The sequence below is a fragment of the Oncorhynchus keta genome, chromosome 19 (genome assembly GCF_023373465.1).
Source record: "Oncorhynchus keta strain PuntledgeMale-10-30-2019 chromosome 19, Oket_V2, whole genome shotgun sequence".
Taxonomy (NCBI): domain Eukaryota; kingdom Metazoa; phylum Chordata; class Actinopteri; order Salmoniformes; family Salmonidae; genus Oncorhynchus; species Oncorhynchus keta.
This window is the reverse complement of record NC_068439.1, coordinates 70,209,986-70,231,781: the sequence shown is the minus strand read 5'-3', so window position 1 is coordinate 70,231,781 and position 21,796 is coordinate 70,209,986. Positions and strand designations below refer to the sequence as shown.

The following is a 21,796-nucleotide window of genomic DNA, read 5'->3' as shown; positions in this document are numbered from 1 at the left end:
AATAAATGTTATTATGCGGGTGAAACGAACGGTTCAGATCGACCTCCTTTCATCTTAATCCGATGAATGACTTGTGAGGTTCACGGAGTGACAACTTTTTTTCTGAACTACAGGCTATTGTGTCGAGACAAACCCATTCAGGACATTTAATCAATCAAATTAATACCCAAAGATCTATAATTCTGATAAGAGTTCCGAGGTTGCATTTTTAGGACCTGTCTCGTTGACACGGTACAGACAATGTCTAGAACACTTAACTACGGCTTTTAACATGTTTTAATTTCAGAGCTGAAATGCGTTGATGAGGCTTAAATTCAGCATCAGAACACTAAACGAAGACCCCTTGGTCTTTCACCCCTATGACTCACGTAAACTACTCCTGAATGGGAGGACTACTCTGATAACCATCCATCATTCCTAATCCAGACCTCTCTCAACACCCTGGTCTTTGTCTAAAATGGCACCCTTTTCCCTACATAGTGCACTTTTTAACCAGGGACCCTAGGGCTCTAGTCAAAACTAGTACACTGTAAAGGGAATAGGGTGCCATTTCAGGCGCAGACCTGTGCTGTATGGCTCTTTATTTTATAGAGAACATGTTTATATGCCTCTTTATTTTATAGAGAACATGTTTGTATGCTTCTTTATCTTATAGAAAACATGTTTATATGCCTCTTTATCTTATACAAACATGTTCACATGCCTCTTTATCTTATAGAAAACATGTTCAGATGCCTCTTTATTTTATAGAGAACATGTTTATATGCCTCTTTATTTTATAGAGAACATGTTTATATGCTCTTTCTTTATTTTATATGAGAACATGTTCGTATGCCTCTTTATTTTATGTTAGAAAACATGTTGTTCTTTATTTTATGAACCTCTTTATTTTATAGAGAACATGTTTATATGCCTCTTTATTTTATAGAGAACATGTTCGTATGCCTCTTTATTTTATAGAGAACATGTTCATATGCCTCTTTATTTTATAGAGAACATGTTTATATGCCTCTTTATTTTATAGAGAACATGTTTATATGCTTCTTTATTTTATAGAGAACATGTTAGAGAACATGTTATGCCTCTTTATTTTATAGAGAACATGTTTTATGCTTCTTTTTATAGAGAACATGTTTATATGCCTCTTTATTTTATAGAGAACATGTTCATGTTTGTATGCCTCTTTATGCCTCTTTATTTTATAGAGAAACATGTTTATATGCCTCTTTATTTTATAGAAAACATGTTTATATGCCTCTTTATTTTATAGAGAACATGTTTATATGCTTCTTTATTTTATAGAGAACATGTTCGTATGCTTCTTTATTTTATAGAGAACATGTTCGTATGCCTCTTTATTTTATACAAACATGTTCATATGCCTCTTTATTTTATACAAACATGTTCGTATGCCTCTTTATTTTATAGAGAACATGTTCGTATGCTTCTTTATTTTATAGAGAACATGTTCGTATGCCTCTTTATTTTATACAAACATGTTCGTATGCCTCTTTATTTTATAGAGAACATGTTCGTATGCTTCTTTATTTTATAGAGAACATGTTCGTATGCTTCTTTATTTTATAGAGAACATGTTCGTATGCCTCTTTATTTTATACAAACATGTTCATATGCCTCTTTATTTTATAGAAAACATGTTCATATGCCTCTTTATTTTATAGAGAACATGTTCATATGCCTCTTTATCTTATAGAAAACATGTTCAGATGCCTCTTTATTTTATAGAGAACATGTTCATATGCCTCTTTATCTTATAGAAAACATGTTCACATGCCTCTTTATTTTATAGAGAACATGTTCATATGCCTCTTTATTTTATAGAGAACATGTTCGTATGCTTCTTTATTTTATAGAGAACATGTTTATATGCCTCTTTATTTTATAGAGAACATGTTCACATGCCTCTTTATTTTATACAAACATGTTCGTATGCCTCTTTATTTTATAGAAAACATGTTTGTATGCCTCTTTATCTTATAGAAAACATGTTCACATGCCTCTTTATTTTATAGAGAACATGTTTATATGCCTCTTTATTTTATAGAGAACATGTTCGTATGCCTCTTTATTTTATAGAGAACATATTTGTATGCCTCTTTATCTTATAGAAAACATGTTTGTATGCCTCTTTATTTTATACAAACATGTTCATATGCCTCTTTATTTTATACGAAATATGTTTGTATGCCTCTTTATCATATAGAAAATGGAAAAGAAAAACATACACAACTGGTCAAAAGTTTTAGAACACCTACTCATTCAAGGGTTTTTATTTATTTATTACTATTTTCTATATTGTAGAATAATAGTGAAGACATCAAAACTATGAAATAACAATATATGGAATCATGTAGAAACCAAAAGTGTTAAACAAATGAAAATATATTTATTTATAAATATATTTAATATTGTAGATTCTTCAAATAGCCACCCTTTGCCATGATGACAGCTTTGCACAATCTTGGCATTCTCTCAACCAGCTTCATGAGGTAGTCACCTGAATTGCATTTCAATTAACAGGTGTGCCTTGTTAGAAGTTAATTTGTGAAATTTCTTTCCTTCTTAATGTGTTTGAGCCAATCAGTTGTGTTGTGACAAGGTATGGAAGCCCTATTTGGTAAAATACCAAGTCCATATTATAGCAAGAACAGCTCAAATAAGTAAAGATCAGTCAATATGGAACATTTCAAGAACTTTGAAGGTTTCTTCAAGTGCAGTCGCAAAAACCATCAAGGACTGCCACAGGAATGGAAGACCCAGAGCTACCTCTGCTGCAGAGGATAAGTTTATTAGAGTTACGAGGCTCAGAAATTGCAGCACAAATAAAAACTTCACAGAGTAACAGACACATCTCAACATCAACTGTTCAGAGGAGATTGTATGAATCAGGCCTTCATGGTCAACTTGCTGCAAATAAACCACTGCTAAAGGACACCAATAAGAAAAAGAGACTTGCTTGGGCCAAGAAACACGAGCAATGGACATTAGACAAGTGGAAATGTGTCCTTTGGTCTGATGAGTCCAAATTTGAAATTTTTGTCTTTGTGAGACTCAGTGTGGGTGAACGGATGATCTCCGCATGTGTGGTTCCCACAGTGAAGCATGGAGGAGGAAGTTGTGGTGTGGGTGTGCTCAGCATATTTGGGAACTCCTTCAAGGCGGTTGGAAAAGCATTCCAGGTGAAGCTGGTTGAGAGAATGCCAAGAGTGTGCAAAGCTGTCGTCAAGGCAAAGGGTGGCTATTTGAAGAATCTCAAATATAATATATTTTCATTTGTTTAACACTTTTTTGGTTACTACATGATTCCACATGTGTTATTTCATAGTTGTCTTCACTATTATTCTACAATGTAGAAAATAGTAATAAATAAATAAAAACTCTTGAATGAGGTGTTCTGAAAATGTTGACCAGTAGTGTGCATGCTAAGTGATCTTTGGCAGCTCTGCTTTCATGGTCCTGAAAGTGACAAGAAAAGGAATAGTAAATACTAAACAAATTTGGTACATTTCCCCCAGATTATTTCAGTCTACGATATTAAAAGGCTGTGTGTATAAGGGCACAAGGCGAGACCCATATGCAGACACAGGAGGCAGATGGTTGGGCTCCGATATTTATTATACCAAAAAGGCAGGTCGGGGACAGGCGAGCGTTCATAAACCAGGTCAGAGTCCAAACAGTACCAGGCGATAGGCAGGCTCGAGGTAAGGACAGGCAGGGGTTCAGTGAACAGGTCAGAGTCCAAACAGTACCAGGCGATAGGCAGGCTCGAGGTAAGGACAGGCAGGGGTTCAGTGAACAGGTCAGAGTCCAAACAGTACCAGGCGATAGACAGGCTCGAGGTCAGGACAGGCAGGGGTTCAGTGAACAGGTCAGAGTCCAAACAGTACCAGGCGATAGGCAGGCTCGAGGTCAGGACAGGCAGGGGTTCAGTGAACAGGTCAGAGTCCAAACAGTACCAGGCGATAGGCAGGCTCGAGGTAAGGACAGGCAGGGGTTCAGTGAACAGGTCAGAGTCCAAACAGTACCAGGCGATAGGCAGGCTCGAGGTCAGGACAGGCAGGGGTTCAGGACAGGCAGAGTGGTCAGGACAGGCAGGGGTTCAGTGAACAGGGCAGAGTCCAAACAGTACAAGGGCATAGGCAGGCTCAAGGTCAGAACAGGCAGAGTGGTCAGGCAGAGTGGTCAGGCAGGTGGATACGGCATCAGGACAGGCAATGGTCAAAACCAGGAGCGCTAGGATAAAACAGAGACTGGGGAAAATAGGCGCTAGGAGAAACGTTAGTTGACTTGGCAAAACAAGACGAACTGGCACAGAGACAGGAAACACAGGGATAAATAAACCGGGGACTAATGGGGATAACAGGAGACACCTGGAGGTTGGTGGAGACAATCACAAAGACAGGTGAAACAGATCAGTGTGTGACAATGTGAACAATGTGTTGAACTGTTGTTTTGAACTGCTGTCTCTTGTTTATGTATTCATCATAAAATGGCGGTGCTTGCTACACCAGACAAGTGTTATGGCTTTCTGTATCGCGGAGATGGAAATAACTCATGACTACTGATTCTTTCAGTCCTTCTCCAACAGTGTATGCAAATTAATCTGTTCCAGTATTTCACAATAAATTAATACAAGCCTATAAATCATACGGGAAAACTGCAGTTGTTACACAAGGTGATACATTTCATTGACCCATAAGTACCATTCACAACACCACGTTTGGCATTCACACAGCACATTAGCTCTCAACTTTCCTTGGTGTCCGCCAAATGGGAATCGGTCTGAGAAATCCTTAAAGTCAGTACACCTGCACTGCAGTGATCAGGGGTTAGACAGCTCTTTATTACCACCAGCTGCTGTGTCACCCCATCCAAATCATGCCTTAATGTTCAAAGCCACAAAGGCATCTTCTGCCAGAAAGAGTAAAGCTTCATAAAGCCATGCAAAGTCTGTTATTCTCTTTTCTGCTCACTGTGGACTACAGGGACTAAGTCTTATAGGGACTGGGCTTTCCAAAATGGGACGGAAAGTGACTGACATCTTCTGAATGAGACTCAATGCATTTGATGTATCTATAGGCTAACTGTAGTTTACCTAAAACACGCTTGGTGCAGGAGCATATACTGTAGCATGAGAGACATACCTGTGAGTTAAGTGGGTTGACATACTTCTAACCTGAGAAAGACAGCAAGGGGAAAAGATACTCTTGACACCTGACATTAGAACGACCCATCATTCTTGCTCTAGCTATACTGATTTTTACAGTCAATAGGCAAACTGCCCATATGTAATCAGGAAGGTGTTGCGATATCAATGGGTAATATAACAGTATGTTTACGTCTACTTCACATACTTACTGGCTTTATTGTCCCCATGGGGAAATTTTGTTGCAGTGTCATGTACACATTTAAAGTGGTGTTTAAATACAAAACAAATTTGACAATACAACTTTCATAACAGTTACATACCAATACCTTTCTTTAATTTAAAAAAAATAATTATAATAAATAAAACATTTAAAAAAAAGACTAGCCTGCTGGCCTTACGGAGTCGCTAGGAACATTAGCCCGAGCTATTTAGGAGGGATATCACACCAGGCACAAATTATTGTCTAGTTGTGTTTTTCCTGCTGAGGGGTGTCCTATACCTGCACCCAGAGGGGAGTAGTTCAAAGTTCAGGTACAGGGGGTGGCTTGGGTCTAAAATGGGTCTAAAATGATTTCAGGAGGTCAGGAGGGCCCTGACCTTAAAAAGATTTCATCCAGTCCTGTCTGTTTGACTCCAAGTACCTTGCTTGCTGTGGTGATAATCCTTTTCAACATATTTATCTGGTTGACAGTGGCATTACCAAACCCACAAACAATTTAAAAAGTTAAAATACTCTCAATAAAAGATTTGTAAAACAGAGTCAATATAGTACAGTCTACATTAAAAGATTCCAGCTTTTTGACAAAGTACAGTCTCTGTTGGATCTTTTTGTAGATCAGATCTGTACATTTACTCCACTGAAGCTTATTGTCTAAGAGGACACCCAGATATTTATATTCCTCTACAATTTCTATATTCTGACCTCTGATAGATGTTGCAGAGGTAGGTGTTGTACGCTTCCTGAAGTCTATGCACATCTATTTGGTCTTGTTGGTATTGAGGACCAAGTCTTTGAGGACTGACCCAGATGATTGCTGTGTGTATGTTTTACATGATTTCTCACTATTAGTTACACCGTTTGGTCTCTTACCTGCAGGCTCTAACTAGTCCTGGGGGAAAGCCTGTCTGACTCATAGACAAAAAACACTCGGCGTATGTCCCAAATGGCACCCTATTCCCTTTATAGTGCACTATTTTTTGACCAGGGCCCTGGTCAAAAGTAGTGCACTATATATGGAATAGGGTTCCACTTTGGACATACTCTATAAGCCACTTAAACAAGGCATGACAAAGAGTGCCAACATTTCAAGGGAGATTGATTATCTAAAAAACATAGCAGTGGAGCTTTTGTTCTTTGTGTGAGAGAGTGACTCGCTCGCAGACAGCATAAACGTGGAAATGAGCTTTCTGCTTTTTGTTTAAAATGCTCCTCTGTGCATGTCAACGCCTATACTTGTGGCAGAGGTCTTGTAACCATGGTAATCAATGGAGACTAAGGACACTACTGACCTGCAAAACGTCCAACCAAAATCTAAAACTGACCCTAACCTTAACACTAAGCTTATTTTGCATCATCATGATGATGTGGCCAGTGACACTTTTCTTCTTGAAAGTGCAATATCTTGAAAACTTGACTGCTGACAAGCAAAACATTTTGGGACTGTATCAACAGTGGACTAATGAAAAAAATACCCAAAGATAGTTGAATGGAGTTTTGCTTTAACCCTAACCCTAATTTTAACCAATTCTGACATGACACATCTGTTTACTGGTCATCCCTAAAGCCAACACCTCATTTGGCCGCCTTTCGTTCCAGTACTCTGCTGCCTGTGACTGGAACGAATTGCAAAAAATCGCTGAAGTTGGAGACTTTTATCTCCCTCACCAACTTCAAACATCAGCTATCCGAGCAGCTAACCGATCGCTGCAGCTGTACATAGTCTATAGGTAAATAGCTCACCCATTTTCACCTACCTCATTCCCATACTGTTTTTATACTGTTTTTATTTATTTACTTTTCTGCTCTTTTGCACACCAATATCTCTACATGTACATGCCCATCTGATCATTTATCACTCCAGTGTTAATCTGCAAAAATTGTATTATTCGCCTACCTCCTCATGCCTTTTGCACACATTGTATATAGACTGCCCATTTTTTCTACTGTGTTATTGACTTGCTAATTGTTTACTCCATGTGTAACTCTGTGTTGTCTGTTCACACTGCTATGCTTTATCTTGGCCAGGTCGCAGTTGCAAATGAGAACTTGTTCTCAACTAGCCTACCTGGTTAAATAAAGGTGAAATAAAAAATAAATAAAATAAAAATAGGAGTCAGGAGTGTTAGGTGTCCATTACATTCTTAGAACCATAGCACCCCCTGGTGTGGTGATTGTGTAACTCCTTGGTGGATAAATACCATTTTGATTTTGTTGTTTAAGTCCTTTTAAAAGGAACACGTTTTCATTTGATTAAACGGCACGTTGTTGATAATGTGTTGTGTTAGTTGGCCTTAATTACTTTAGTTATGTCTAAGGGTGTGTTCACACTTGGTCCCTTTCAGCCAATATATTTGAACTTCGAACTGCGGTTCGCTTAATTGTTTGTGTGCAGTGTGAACACTCCAAAGGAACACAGACTCCTGAAAATAGCCCTCGACCTGAGACCGTCTCAGTCCGGTTCCCTTTTTAAGGGCGCTGTGAACACAAAACTCTCCAGGTTCGATTGTCATTATTCCTGCACCACACAGTAGACTACTGCAACACCGTTTTCCTTGCCATAGCCCCTTACATTGGTGCCACAAAAACATAGAAAATGATGATGTGCAGGTTCGTGGAAAAAACGTGTGCTGTTTTTGGATATTGATTAGCGATTGTCAATGATGCACAGAAATGTCAAAATATGTGTGGAGCTTTTGGTTCAGATTATTTGTCTGCAATATGTGATCTATAGATTAAGAGAGCTTCATAAACTGTTTATTCAATAGTGGGGTTTGAATAGTGAGAGAAGACAACATATTTGATGAGAAGCACAACATAGGGTCGAAAATATATTATAGCTCTTAAAGAGGCTGTAGCCTACATTAGGTGTACAATTTTCAGTTACAGCATTATTTAATCTGCAGTTATTCTTCTGCTATTTATTTGTTACCAATGTTATTAATATTTCAATAGTATGTTCTGATTACAATGGTTATTGTAATCAGAAGATACTATTCTGATTACAATAGTTATGTTGTTTAACTAAATGCAATCTATTAGCTTACAAATGTTAAGTAGGTATATGGTATATCTATCTGATCGTGGACTATAGTAAAAGGAGTGCCGAACAGGACTCCATTAACATCGACGGGGCTGAAGTGGTCGAGAGTTTCAAGTTCCTTGGTGTCCACATCACCAACAAACTATCATTGTCCAAACACACCAAGACAGTTGTGAAGAGGGCACGACAACACATTTTCCCTTCAGGAGACTGAAAAGATTTGGCATGGGTCAAATAAAATACAATTGTATTTGTCACATGCGCCGAACACAACAGGTTACAGGTTCACCTTACAGTGAAATGCATACTTACAAGCCCTTTTTAACGAACAATGCTTCATTTTTTAAAATGATAAATAATTAAACAGCAGCAGTAAAATAACAAGAAAGGCTATAATACAGGGGCTACCAGTACAGAGTCAATGTGGGGGGGCACCAGTTAGTTGAGGTAATTGAGGTAATATGTACATGTTGGTAGAGTTAAAGTGACTATGCACAGATAATAAACAGAGAGTAGCAGCAGCGTAAAAGAGGGGTCTGGGTAGCTCTTTGATTAGCTGTTCAGGAGTCTTATGACCTGGGGGTAGAAGCTGTTAAATAGCCTTTTGGACCTAGACTTGGCGCTCCATTACCGCTTGCCGTGCGGTAGCAGAGAGAACAGTCTATGACTAGCATGGTTGGATTCTTTGACAATTTTTAGGGCCTTTTGTGTGTGGATTATCTTCAGAGTCATGAAATATTGATGTAAAAACTTAGCAGTGACTTATTGGCAGATGCAATAATGATGCACTGGGCCATACGCACTACCCTCTGTAGTGCCTTGCGGTCGGAGGCCGAGCAGTTGCCATACCAGGCATTGATACAAGTCAAGATATTCTCGATGGTGCAGCTGTAGAACCTTTTGAGAATCTGAGGACCCATGCCAAATCTAGAATAGGCTTTGTCATGCCCTCTTCACAACTGTCTTAGTGTGTTTGGATCATGATAATTTTTTGGGGATGTGGACACAAAGGAACTTGAAGCTCTCAACCTGCTCCACTACAGCCCGGTCGATGAGAATGGGGGTGTGCTCGGTCCTCCTTTTCCTGTAGTCCACAATCATCTCCTTTGTCAAGATCACATTGAGGGAGAGGTTGTTGTCCTGGCACCACACAGCCTGGTCTCTGACCTTCTCCCTATAGGCTGTCTCAACATTGTTGGTGATCAGCCCTACCACTGTTGCGTCATCGGCAAACTTGATGATGGTGTTGGAGTCATGCCTGGCCATGCAGTCATGAGTGAACAGGGAGTACAGGAGGGGACTGAGCACGCACCCATGAGGGGCCCCCGTGTTGAGGATCAGTGTGGCGGATGTGTTGTTACCTACTCTTACCACCTGGGGGCGGCCCGTCAGGAAGTCCAGGATCCAGTTGCAGAGGGAGGTGTTTAGTCCCAGGGTCCTTAGCTTAGTGATGAACTTTGAGGGCACTATGGTGTTGAGCTGTAGTCAATGAATAGCATTCTCACATAGGTGTTCCTTTTGTCCAGGTGGGAAAGGGCAGTGTGGAGTGCAATAGATATTGCATCATCCTTGATTCTGTTGGGTCGGTATGCAAATTGGAGTGGGTCTTGGGTTTCTGGGATAATGGTGTTGATGTGAGCCGTGACCAGCCTTTCAAAGCACTTCATGGCTACAGACATGAGTGCGACGGGTCAGTAGTCAGTTGTTATTTAGGCAGGTTACCTTAGTGTTCTTGGGCACAGGGACTATGGTGGTCTGTTTGAAATATGTTGGTATTTTCTGGTCTCCAGATACTCAAGAAGTTCTACAGCTGCACCATCGAGAGCATCCTGACCGGTTGCATCATGACCTGGTGTGGCAACTGTTCGGCATCTGACCATAAGGCGCTACGGAGGGTAGCGCAAAAGCCCCAGTACATCACTGGGGCCAAGCTTCCTGACATCCAGGACATGTCAGAGGAAGGCCAAACAAAGACCCCAGTCACCCAAGTCATAGACTGTTCTCTCTGCTACCACACGGCAAGCAGTACTGGAGTGCCAGGTCTAGGACCAAAAGGCTCCTTAACAGCTTCTACCCCCAAACCATAAGACTGCTGAACAATTAATCAAATAGCCACCCGGAAAATGTACATTGACCCCCCGCTGTTTATCATCTATCCATTGTCACTTTACAAATGATCTTGACTAACCTGTACCCCCACACATTGACTCAGTACCGGTACCCCCTGTATATACAGTAGCCTCGTTATTGTTTTGTAATTTTCTTGTTTAACTTTATTACATTTAGAATTTTTTTTGTTTATTTAGTAAATATTTTAACTCTATTTCTTGAACTGCAATGTAGGTTAAGGGCTTGTAAGTAATCATTTCACTGTTGTATTTGGTGCATGTGACAAATAACATTAGATTTTTTTATTTGATAACATATTCTGATGGAATGGCTTGTCCTGCACTTTGTAAATCCCACAGTGCACTGAGTGAATGTTGGACAAATATCTTGGTTCCTTTCTAAACATAGTAATGTGAATGCAAAGAGGACTCGGACCACAAAATAGGTGAAGTGAACTGGCGAAAGAGGACTGAGATCAGTTTTAAAGAGGACTATATGTGAAAACACCCTGAATAAAATAACTATGTAATGCAGCAAGACCTAAGGAGAGTTGTATTTGAGTGCATAGCGCCACCTGGTGTTTTTAGTTCAAAACTGAAAAATACATTTCACAGTGTATTCACAATAAAATCCTATCCTACAGCACAATGGCAAAACCATTCTAAATGGAGCAAATAAGCACACAACACCAACGAAGAGAGACAGGTTGCCCTGGCCCGGCTCTGCATCTGCCAATAAGTCACTGCTAGGTTTTCACATCAATATTTCATGACTCTGAAGATAATCAACACACAAAATGCAATAGCGGTCCCAGAGACTAAATATTTACTCCTCAATGATTTTGTGTATTAACAGGGGGCATGAGTCTGCATGGGTCTATGGGTAATCCAAAATTATTACTTCAACAAGCTGACACTAACCTGAATTAGAGCTCTATTTAATTATGAAGTCTGAAACATCACCATTTTAATGTCAATCAGAATAATAAAGTATACATTTTTTTATTGTGAGCGAGAGTTGAGCATTTTCCCTCAAAAGGCTCTGATGAATTTTGATTGCATCTCGTCTCACATTGGTTGAGCACCTCCCACTACTCTCCATGTCTCCTCTTTAACCATAGTATATGGAAAAAATATATAAATGCAACATGTAAAGTGTTGGTCCCATGTTTCATGCACTGAAATAAAAGATCCCAGAAATGTTTCATATGCACAAAAAGCTTATTTCTCTCAACTTTTGTGCAAAAATGTTTTAATATCCCTGTGAGCATTTCTCCTTTGCCAATATAATCCATCCACCAGACAGATGTGGCATAAAAATAAACAGATTAAACAGCTTGATCATTACACAGGTGCACCTTGTTCTAGGGACAATAATAGGCCACCATAAAATGTGCAGTTTTGAGGGCGTGTGCAATTGGCATGCTGACTGCAGGAATGTCCACGAGCTGTTGCCTGATAATTTAATGTTCATTTCTCTACCATAAGCCACCTCCAATGTTATTTTAGAGAATTTGGCAGTACGTTCAATAGGTCTCACAACTGCAGACCATGTGTAACCACACCAGCCGAGGACCTCCACATCCAGCTTCTTCACCTGCGGGATCGTCTGAGACCAGCCACCCAGACAACTGATGAAATTGAGGAGTATGTAATAAAGCCCTGGCTCCCAAGTGGGTGGGCCTAAACCCTCCCAGGCCCATCCACGGCTGTGCCCCTGCTCAGTCATGTGAAATCCATAGATTAAGGGCCTAATCTATTCATTTAAATTGACTGATTTCCTTATACGAACTATAACTCAGTAAAATGGTTGAAATTGTTGCATGTTGCGTTACATTTTTTGTTGAGAATAAATTAATTGTTGATTTACAATAGTCCGTTAAATAAATGTAAAAAACATTTTTTTATAGAAGCTTCCTCAGCGGGAGAGTTATTACACCATTTATTCTATTAGAGACAGTTCCCTTGTTGAATAAAGGCAGTCATACAAACTCCCTTCTCATAGACTGTTTTAAGTGTGTCATTTCCAGGGAAGGCAATCATTTTACTTGAAATGTGCTTGAGTATCTGTACTTCACTTAAAGCTTGGGAAAGAACAATGCTACGTGGTGTAATATCTATGTGAATAATATAACATCATCATTTCCTTCAGGATGTGTGTGCTTTACTGTAGGTTTGTTTGGACTAACGGTACATCAATTGTGTCTCAAGAGTGAAGATAATGTCTGTCTTCATCATTTGTTGGGTGGCAGGTAGCCTGACCGAAAGTTTGCTGGATTGATTCCCTGAGCTGACAAGTTAAAAATCTGTCGTTCTGCTTTTGAGCAAGGCAGTTGTTCCCCAGGCACTGATGACGTGGATGTGGATTAAGGCAGCCCTTTGCACCTCTCTGATTCAGAGGGGTTTGGTTAAATGCAGAAGACACATTTCAGTTTAATGCTTTATCCCCCTTTCCTTGTTTTTGGAATGTCATTATTAGAAAGCCAAATGTGTATAGTGTTTGACACGCATACCGTAGGCTACTAACCTTGAGGGATAGCTAAACCCTGTTAACGGGGAAGACTGAGATGAAGAGACACAAACTCCTCCTCTCAACAGTCCATTCATCGGTCTTCTCAGACATCACTCATCCACGATAAGAGTTTCTCTGTGAAATATGTCAGAGAAAACATCACTAAAATAAAAGCAATGACAGCCGATGAGGTGGTGACCAAAGTCAGACCTCTTCGCAGTCAAATAATTTCCCCTCCGTCCACACAATAACCCCATTTTTCTACAAACCTGTCTGTACTGTTCCGCACTCCATTTGAAATACATCAATGGTTAACAATAACAGAAAGTTCCGCTAGCATCCCACCCACCCTGGAAAGAGGGAGAGGAGGAAATCTCCTCTGAGCTCCGCGAGTAGTTCTCTTCCACACAGTGCATCTGTCTCTGAGTGGTAATAGATTATACCTGCTCTCAGCTGGGATCCCCATTTCCTTCACCTTTGACCCCATCAATAGATGTCACATCCTCTCAGGGATCAAGACGAGGGAGAGTGGCCATATGATCGGGAAGAGAGAGGAAGGGGATTTTCCCTGAACTGTCTGCATCCCAAATAGCACCATATTCCTTACAAGTGCACCACTTTGACCAGGGACCATAGGGCTCTGGTCAAAAGTAGTGCATGCACTATAAAGGGAATTGGGTGGCATTTGGGATGCATCCCTGGACTCTGTAGTAGGCAAGGCTGGTCTATGCTGTCTGCAGGCCACTGATGAGGAAAGCGCATCTGCGGAGGCCGGGCCAGGGAACCCTAGCTAGACATGGGTGGCCACCAACAAAGGGCCTACCACTAAATGGCTTTCCATGCTGTGTGAGGGCCCACTCACTGCATTCTACAAAGGGAAAATCCCCACCAATGGCACCAATGTAGAGAGTTAACGGATAAGTTTAATTGTTTTAACCAAATCTGTATTTTGGATGTAAATGGCATGTTATAGAAGTGTCCAGACACTTGTTTTGTGATTTATCTTGGTTTTCAGAAACTTACCCCACAGGCGATAGACTTTCTCATGCTCATTCTGCAATTGCAGGGGCAAAGAAAACATGAACAAAAGCTCCAAATACATATTTTTAAAAACGGCAACACTGTCAGTATGGTGATGCACATCTTTAGACATGGTACACATGAAATTGTATCATTCCTAATGTTTGCCCAGGCTATAAGGAAGGAGAAGTTGGCTATCATTTGAGTGCAACAAAATGGAAGGTTGGGGATACCGTTCAGAATGACACAATTTCATGTGTACAGCATCTAAAGACCTGCATCGATATACTGAATGTGTTGCGGTTTCTAAAAAGTACTTAGGCCTATTTGAGTGTTTTTGCAAACGCAGAACGAGCATGAGGAAGTATATAGCTGGTGGGGGAAATTTCTCAGCACCAAGTGAAAATAGCAACAAGCAAAAAAAGTGTCTGGAAACATAGTTTGTTTTAGAACTATAACATGACATTTACAACAATTTCTTTTAAAAAGTTGTCCTTTAATGTGGTGGGTGGTGTCTCAGTGCAAATTTCAAGGGATTGTCAAATAACTGTTTTTCTGAGTTGTGCACACAAAGCTACAGGATTGTATCCTCTAGACACAAGTCAAACAAAATCCCCAAATGAAAGTGGCTAATGAAGGTGGACGAACGCAAGAGAATGTAGGCATATGCTAGCTGATATTAATGTATGTTCTCCCTGCTAATGTACGTTCTTCGAAGACAATTGCCAAATGTTTCCCCAAGCAATAATGCAAAATAGTGAGGCAGTATTGAATTGGTTTCGTATCGTAGAAGAAAGTGTTAGGCTAGGCTATACTTACACGTCTCAAGTCACCAAAGTTATGACTACATTCTATCAAACCGAACTCCCTCGCCTCTCCATCAACTAGTAGTTTAGCTGGATGAAACCACGTTGAGCAGAACAATTTCATGCATAATGCTTGCGAAGCAGACTGTGACGCGAATGTTACGAGACATCGTGAACACTAAACAGCATCAATGAAACATTGCCAGTTGAAGAACAACAAAGGTCGGACATTGTGTTAGTCTAATTGTTGTTTTCGTAATTGATGAAAACTGAAAGCATAAATATTTCAAACGAAACACCAAATGAGTCTCTGACAAATTCAGGCCAGAGCTGACAGAATCTCTGAATTTCACCCAGGCCCCCAGTGTCCGGTCTGGAGCGTGATACAATATATATATATATATGTGTATGTTGTACAAAATTATCAGCAATCAACAATTTACATCCCTACATTTAACATGTCTAACAAAACAAAACACAGGTATGAACAAGAAAAAACTAAAAACATACAAAAAAAAGAAAATAAAATGATGTAAAAAATATACATTTAAAAAGGCTGGAGCGTGAAGTCACGAGCTCTGCCTATTGTGTACCAACCTAGCAGTGCCCCGCGAGGAGATGTATTTTTTTTAACTTAAAAATCAAGCCTTCGTGGTTGAATTGCTGCAAAGAAACCACTCCTAAAGGACACTAATAATGAGAAGAGACTTGCTTTGGCCAAGAAACATGCGCAATGGACATTAGACTAGTAGAAATCTATCCTTTGGTCTGATGAGTCCAAATGTTTTATTTTTTATTCCAACCTCTGTGTCTTTGTGAGATGCAGAGTAGGTGAACATGTGTGGTTCCCACCGTGAAGCATGGAAGAGGAGGTGTGGGGGTGCTTTGCTGGTGACACCATCTGTGATTTATTTAGAATTCAAGGCACACCTAACCAGCATGGCTACCACAGCATTCTGCAGCGATACGCCATCCCACCTGGTTTGCGCTAGTGGGCTTATAATTGGTTTTTCAACAGGACAGTGACCCATAACACACCTCCAGGCTATGTAAGGGATATTTGACCAAGAAGAGTGAAGGAGTTCTGCATCAGATGACCTGGCCTCCACAATCACCCAACCTCAACCCAATTGAGATGGTTTGGGATGAATTGGACTGCATAGAGAAGGAAATGCAGCCAAAAAGTGCTCAGCATATGTGGGAACTACTTCAAGACTGTTGGAAAAGCATTCCTCATGAAGCTGGTTGAGAGAATGCCAAGAGTGTGCAAAGCTGTCATCAAGGCAAATGGTGGCTACTTTAAAGAATCTAAAATATAAAAAATAATTGGATTTGCTTAACACTTTTTGGTTACTCCATGATTCCATGTGTGTTATTTCATAGTGTACAATGTAGAAAATAGTAATAAAAAAAGAAAAACCCTTGAATGGGTAGGTGTGTCCAAAGTTTTCAATGAGATCATAGAGAATTAATTCTAATTGGATGTAATGGTGTGTACACACACACACACACACACACGCACGCACCACACACACACACACACACACACACACACACACACACACACACACACACACACACACACACACACACACACACACACACACACACACACACACACACACACACACGTGTGCTGAGTTGACACACACTTTTGTTGAATACGAAGCCTTCAATCCAGCTGACCTCATAATGTTCAGGGACCCATGCAGTCAAAGAAAAGGGGGGAGGATGGAAAAGAAACAAAAATGGCTGCCAACCACACATATTCACTGAGATCATTCCACAGAGCTATTGTAAATCATTCAGGAGGCTCATGGTGGTGGTGTGTATGATGATGTCACACTACTGAAGCATGCACGCCTCAAAACACTGCCAAGGTGTTCCAGGTGTAGGCAGTAGCACACACAATGTCTCAGTTAGCAAGGTAGGGAAACACTGTAGGCCACTGTTTCATGACCTTTTACATGGGTCCCAAATGGCACCCTATTTCATGTAGCCTATATTGCACTACTTTTGACTAGAGCCTGATGGACCCATAAGGATCTAGTCAAAAGTAGTGCACTATACAGGTAATAAGGTGTCAAATGGGACACATGCATCCCCAGACTACAGTATTTAGCATGTCAGAATATTCATGTTTATAGTAACTGCTGATCGTTTTTTAAATGAATTGTCATTTAGTGGTCCAGTATGTAGTGATTAGTCCTATTCCATGCTTCACTTAGATTTACATGTATTTGTGTTATGTAGCTCTTGGTAGATCACTGCATCTCCCTATGGTAACTCTCACTGCAGAGAGGGATGTGGACACGACGGACCACAGACTACACTCGCAATTACAATCATATTAACTGCATGGAATATTTTACGTCCCATTTATAGGCCTCATTTAGTAAAGTTAGTGTGTTTAACAGGACTGTCTATCCATTAATGTGTTCATTTGAAGAACCCGTCCCAATCCCCTTCGCTTGTCTGCGATTTGCATCTGTAGTATGAACAGAGATGTTACAGAGACACACTCTGATGTTCCGATTCTAGAAGCATGTGGGATTCCATTTGTGTTCATTGGTGAGAATGTCTGGAATATAATGCAACCTTGGTATCTCTCTATCCATCTGTTTGTGGCCAAATTATTATATCCTCCAGACTCCAATGAGCATAAATCAGCACCAGAGAACATGGACACGTTTTCCCCAGCCGTCATAAAATCCTGATTTAATGTCCGGGGCTGTCAAAACACAGTGTGGCACATTTTGTCTTGCTGCCTGTGCGAGCAACACAAGGACTTCATCTCATCTGAGCAATTTATGGTCTCTAAGGGAGGCCAAGGTGATTAGGGCCTAGGCCACCAACAGACTGAAAAACAGTAGGAACACTGGCAAGCTGCAACAGAAAAATCTGGTCACGGATTTACCCATCAATCCAATGAGGTTGAGCTGTGTCTGGAGAAGAGGGAAGATATATGGCATGTTTGCCATATTGGTTTGTATTTGGAGCATTCCATTTGGTTATACTGCATTTGTGAGTGTTGGAGATTCTACATTAAATAGTACCAAAGGACACACAATGTATTACACCCTAGGCACATTTTGTGGCCAAGTAAAATATACAATGGGTGTCGCCCATGCAGTTTCAGGCGAGATATTTGTGTAGATGACTGTACACTCCAGCTCTGTGAAATTGTCTTTCGTTTTGTTTTTATACAGATGAGCTCCACGTATTCATCCCAGGCCTCAGTTTAAAAACAAGCAGTGTCTGTGTGTGGATTTGGCCTATGATGAAGAGGCTTGGGATATTGGTGCTTACTGTATTTCTTACCCATGAGAAAGAGACAAAGTTGCCAGAAATGACTGTTAATGTCCACAACAGGTAAGAGGGCAAGCCTTGTTGCCATTGGGAAGGCTTCAGTATTCCTGAAATTCTGCTTATTTGTTGATGGAGTTAAATCTGAATGTTACTGCCAACCCTCTTATGTTGTGCCCAAAATGTGGGTATGGGATTTCAAGCTTTGGCTAGCGGGCACTAGTATGCTGCAGAGCCCTTGGTGAGAATACAGTGAAAACTATAAGTATGGAAAATCAATAAGAACCAATAAAGAGCGAATAGGCTGTAAGATGAGAACCTTCTAGGATTTCCTCTTCCCTCCGTCCCCTCTGCTGTTCGTGCTCTAGTGAGTGGTATGTCAATTTTGGAAATAGGACCGCCGGTTACCCCCCAAATGAATGATAGATGTGAAATGTTCCCTCTAAACACAAACATCTTCAGTGTTTTCAGCTGTAGACTATTCACCCGGGAGAGGTAGCGAGGAGACCACCGCAACAGCCGAACGGGGACTTTTTTCCATCTATTTTTACAACTTCCATTTAATTCCCTCACGGATCATTTGGCTGCATGTGAAGAAAGGCCGCTCAGCCCTCACAAGATGTTCCCCTGCCCTGAAAAACTCTGTCTCCCTGCCTGGCTTTGCTGCAGGTGCCTTTAGTCAATGAATTGGTGCTATATGTCAGTAATGCTACTGTGGAACATGTTAAGTTAGTAACGTTACTTGTCTTTGTGTGACAATGTAACGCTCTAAATAAGCTTGATCATCACAATCCTCTTACAAAGGAAATAAACAGTTCATATTGTACTGCTTCATGTTTCTTTTTATTTCAAGTATTCTGTGAATAACAGAAATCATACAAAATATCTCCTGTAATAGTGGGATTGTGATTTTTTAAATAATATTTGAATATTTTTTTAGCTCAGGAGTCTCTACTATTCCCAATTGTTAACTGTGGGAATGAATAGGAATGAATACAATAGTTTGAGCGCAGAGGTCTTTACCCTCGCCAGAGGAACAGTAGGCTAAGTGATTTTCCAGGAGTTTACCTGAGTTAATTGAGCATTTGCCTGCGAGAGTTCAAACCGGCCAAGCATCAGGTCCCTTGGGTGTCTAGTCTTGTCTTTAAAGCATCAAAAACTCAAATGTATCCTATTAATGCTGGTGCTTAGGAGCTCTGGACAGATAGTTGCATTGTTCACCACAGAGGCATCACGTTGTCAGATCTAGGTTAACGTAATCCAATGCTATTGTGCTCTTCCTAGTATAGAATGTATTCCTTCTTCCTCTCATTCCAGAATAGCTCTTACTGTCAACATTTTGCATTTACATCAGAATATCTAATCTAATTAACAAAATTGTCAAGTTTTAATATTTACCTGCAGATCATGAAATGAGATGTATGGGATGGCTAACCTGAAGCCATGACTTTAAACAGTAGGTGGCAGTGTTGCAGAGGAATGACACATCCCCACCTAAGTGCTAGGCACTCCAACTTTTAGAAGAAACTTACAGTTCAACTTAAATCCCTCTGACAAAGGACGCTTTGGGCAGATATTAACTCATATTAGTTTTGAAATGCTACTCGACAGGGCTCTATAGCATCCTGTTGTAGCCTGGCTCAGGTCTATTCAGCTCTGCTTGTGGGGCTGGGGTAGTCTGTAGTCCCATCAGAAGGCTGCGGTCGTCTGGACCAGGGGTCAGTCTTCCAGTAACAGCTCTGTGGTCATGTTGGTGTTGGCAGCAGGGCCTTATTCTCACCTGCAGGTCTCTGCCATAGGATGCGTCTCAAATGGCATCCTATCCCCTACAAAGTGCACTACTTTTGACAACAGCCCAATAAGCCCCGATCAAAAGTAATGCACTAAGTAGGCAATAGGGTGCCTTTCAGGATACACACATAGATTTATGGTATGTGGAAAATGGAGTTACACTCTCCTCTCTTCCTGTGAAGTAAGGTGTTTGTTGTTCAATGAATAGATAAACAGCCTTTTGAGAAATATTTTTTCAGGTCAGGAAGAAACATAAGCCAATTGGTTACTTTGATCTGTGGACCATAAAGTTTAAGGTCACTGTATAAATGCCAGTTCGTTGGACACAAAATTGTCTTTCTGTGTGTTATTGATGTGGTGTACATTTGCATCTATCTACACTGATTATTCATGAGGCACATATACATGTTCTATAAAAGAGGATTGATCTTGGTGATACTCATATTCATTCTGATGTTCATCGACATAAGAAAAAGTGTAAGTTATTAAAGTATTTTGTTTCTGTGATATTGTGACAAATGACAATTTAATTGTAAAAGATTTAGTACAGTATTTATCATGATTTACCATAGCCTTTTCACATGATAAAGACAGTAGAAGCTTCTCTCGTTTCTTCACATATACTTCTTCTGTGTGAGGTTTGGCTTGGCGGTAAGGATCAGATTATCCACATAGAGTGAATTGCTCCATGCATGACTGTCCCTGAATTCCACGTCATTTTTAAAAAAGCATCTCCATATCACGAGGAACAAAACCCCTACATGTCCAGACCAAAACCCGCATAAGAGATAAATTCCTATCCAGCGCGTTACTCTACAACAAAATGGTCTTCTAATCCATTACTTTGAAAATAAACATACAGCCATATCCCACTGGGCAAAAACTGGTTGAATCAACGTTGTTTCCACGTCAATTCAACCCCCCCAAATGTTGATGACTTTTAATCAATGTGGACAACTGATTCGATTTGCTAAAAGTCATCAACAGAAGGACATTTCTTTATTTTTTCCCCACCAAACTTTTAACGAAAATCCAATGACATGGTTTGAGTTTGAGTTTATTTTGAGTTTATTTTATTTTTACAGGGACAGTGCACATTAATCAACGTTTCAGTAAAAGTGCCGGTTTTAGCCAGTCGGCTAATTTTCAACCGCAGTCCCTGGGCAGGTTATTAAAAACAATTACAATATAATCAATAGCAACATAGGACAAGCAAGACATAGCATACAGACAGAGCAACATAGGACAAGCAAGACGTAGCATACAGACAGAGCAACATAGGACAAGCAAGACGTAGCATACAGACAGAGCAACATAGGACAAGCAAGACGTAGCATACAGACAGAGCAACATAGGACAAGCAAGACGTAGCATACAGACAGAGCAACATAGGACAAGCAAGACGTAGCATACAGACAGAGAAACATAGGACAAGCAAGACATAGCATACAGACAGAGCAACATAGCAAGACACAGACAGAGCAACATAGGACAAGCAAGACGTAGCATACAGACAGAGCAACATAGAACAAAAAGCAGCAAAACAAAATTCATAAATGCAACAAAGTGTTTCCACACCTCACAAGCTACAGACAACAGACATGGAAAGCGGCAACACACAGCTAGGGACCATGTTCACAAATCTGATTGACCTTTAGCCATGTCTTCATGTTTTTTGTGAAAGTGTGATAGGTGGTGCAGTTATGTGTGTCTGATGGCAGTGTATTCCAGACATGGGAAGCTCTCACAGAGAAAACGGATTTACTAAAGGTGCTTTTCCTTAAGGGAACTATACAGTCACCTCTCATAGCAGACCTTGTGGA

The 21,796-nt window shown here is 40.4% G+C and overlaps 1 long non-coding RNA gene across 1 annotated transcript; it reads right to left on the bottom strand.

The window, feature by feature from the left end:
- Positions 1 to 5,083: 5,083 nt before the first annotated feature.
- LOC118397827 (uncharacterized) lies at positions 5,084 to 15,088 on the bottom strand. The gene is made up of 3 exons (XR_004828509.2): positions 14,890 to 15,088; positions 13,066 to 13,185; positions 5,084 to 5,197 (listed from the first exon to the last, which is right to left on the bottom strand). It is a non-coding gene; the product is annotated as an uncharacterized LOC118397827 (long non-coding RNA).
- Between the last annotated feature and the right edge of the window lie 6,708 nt (positions 15,089 to 21,796).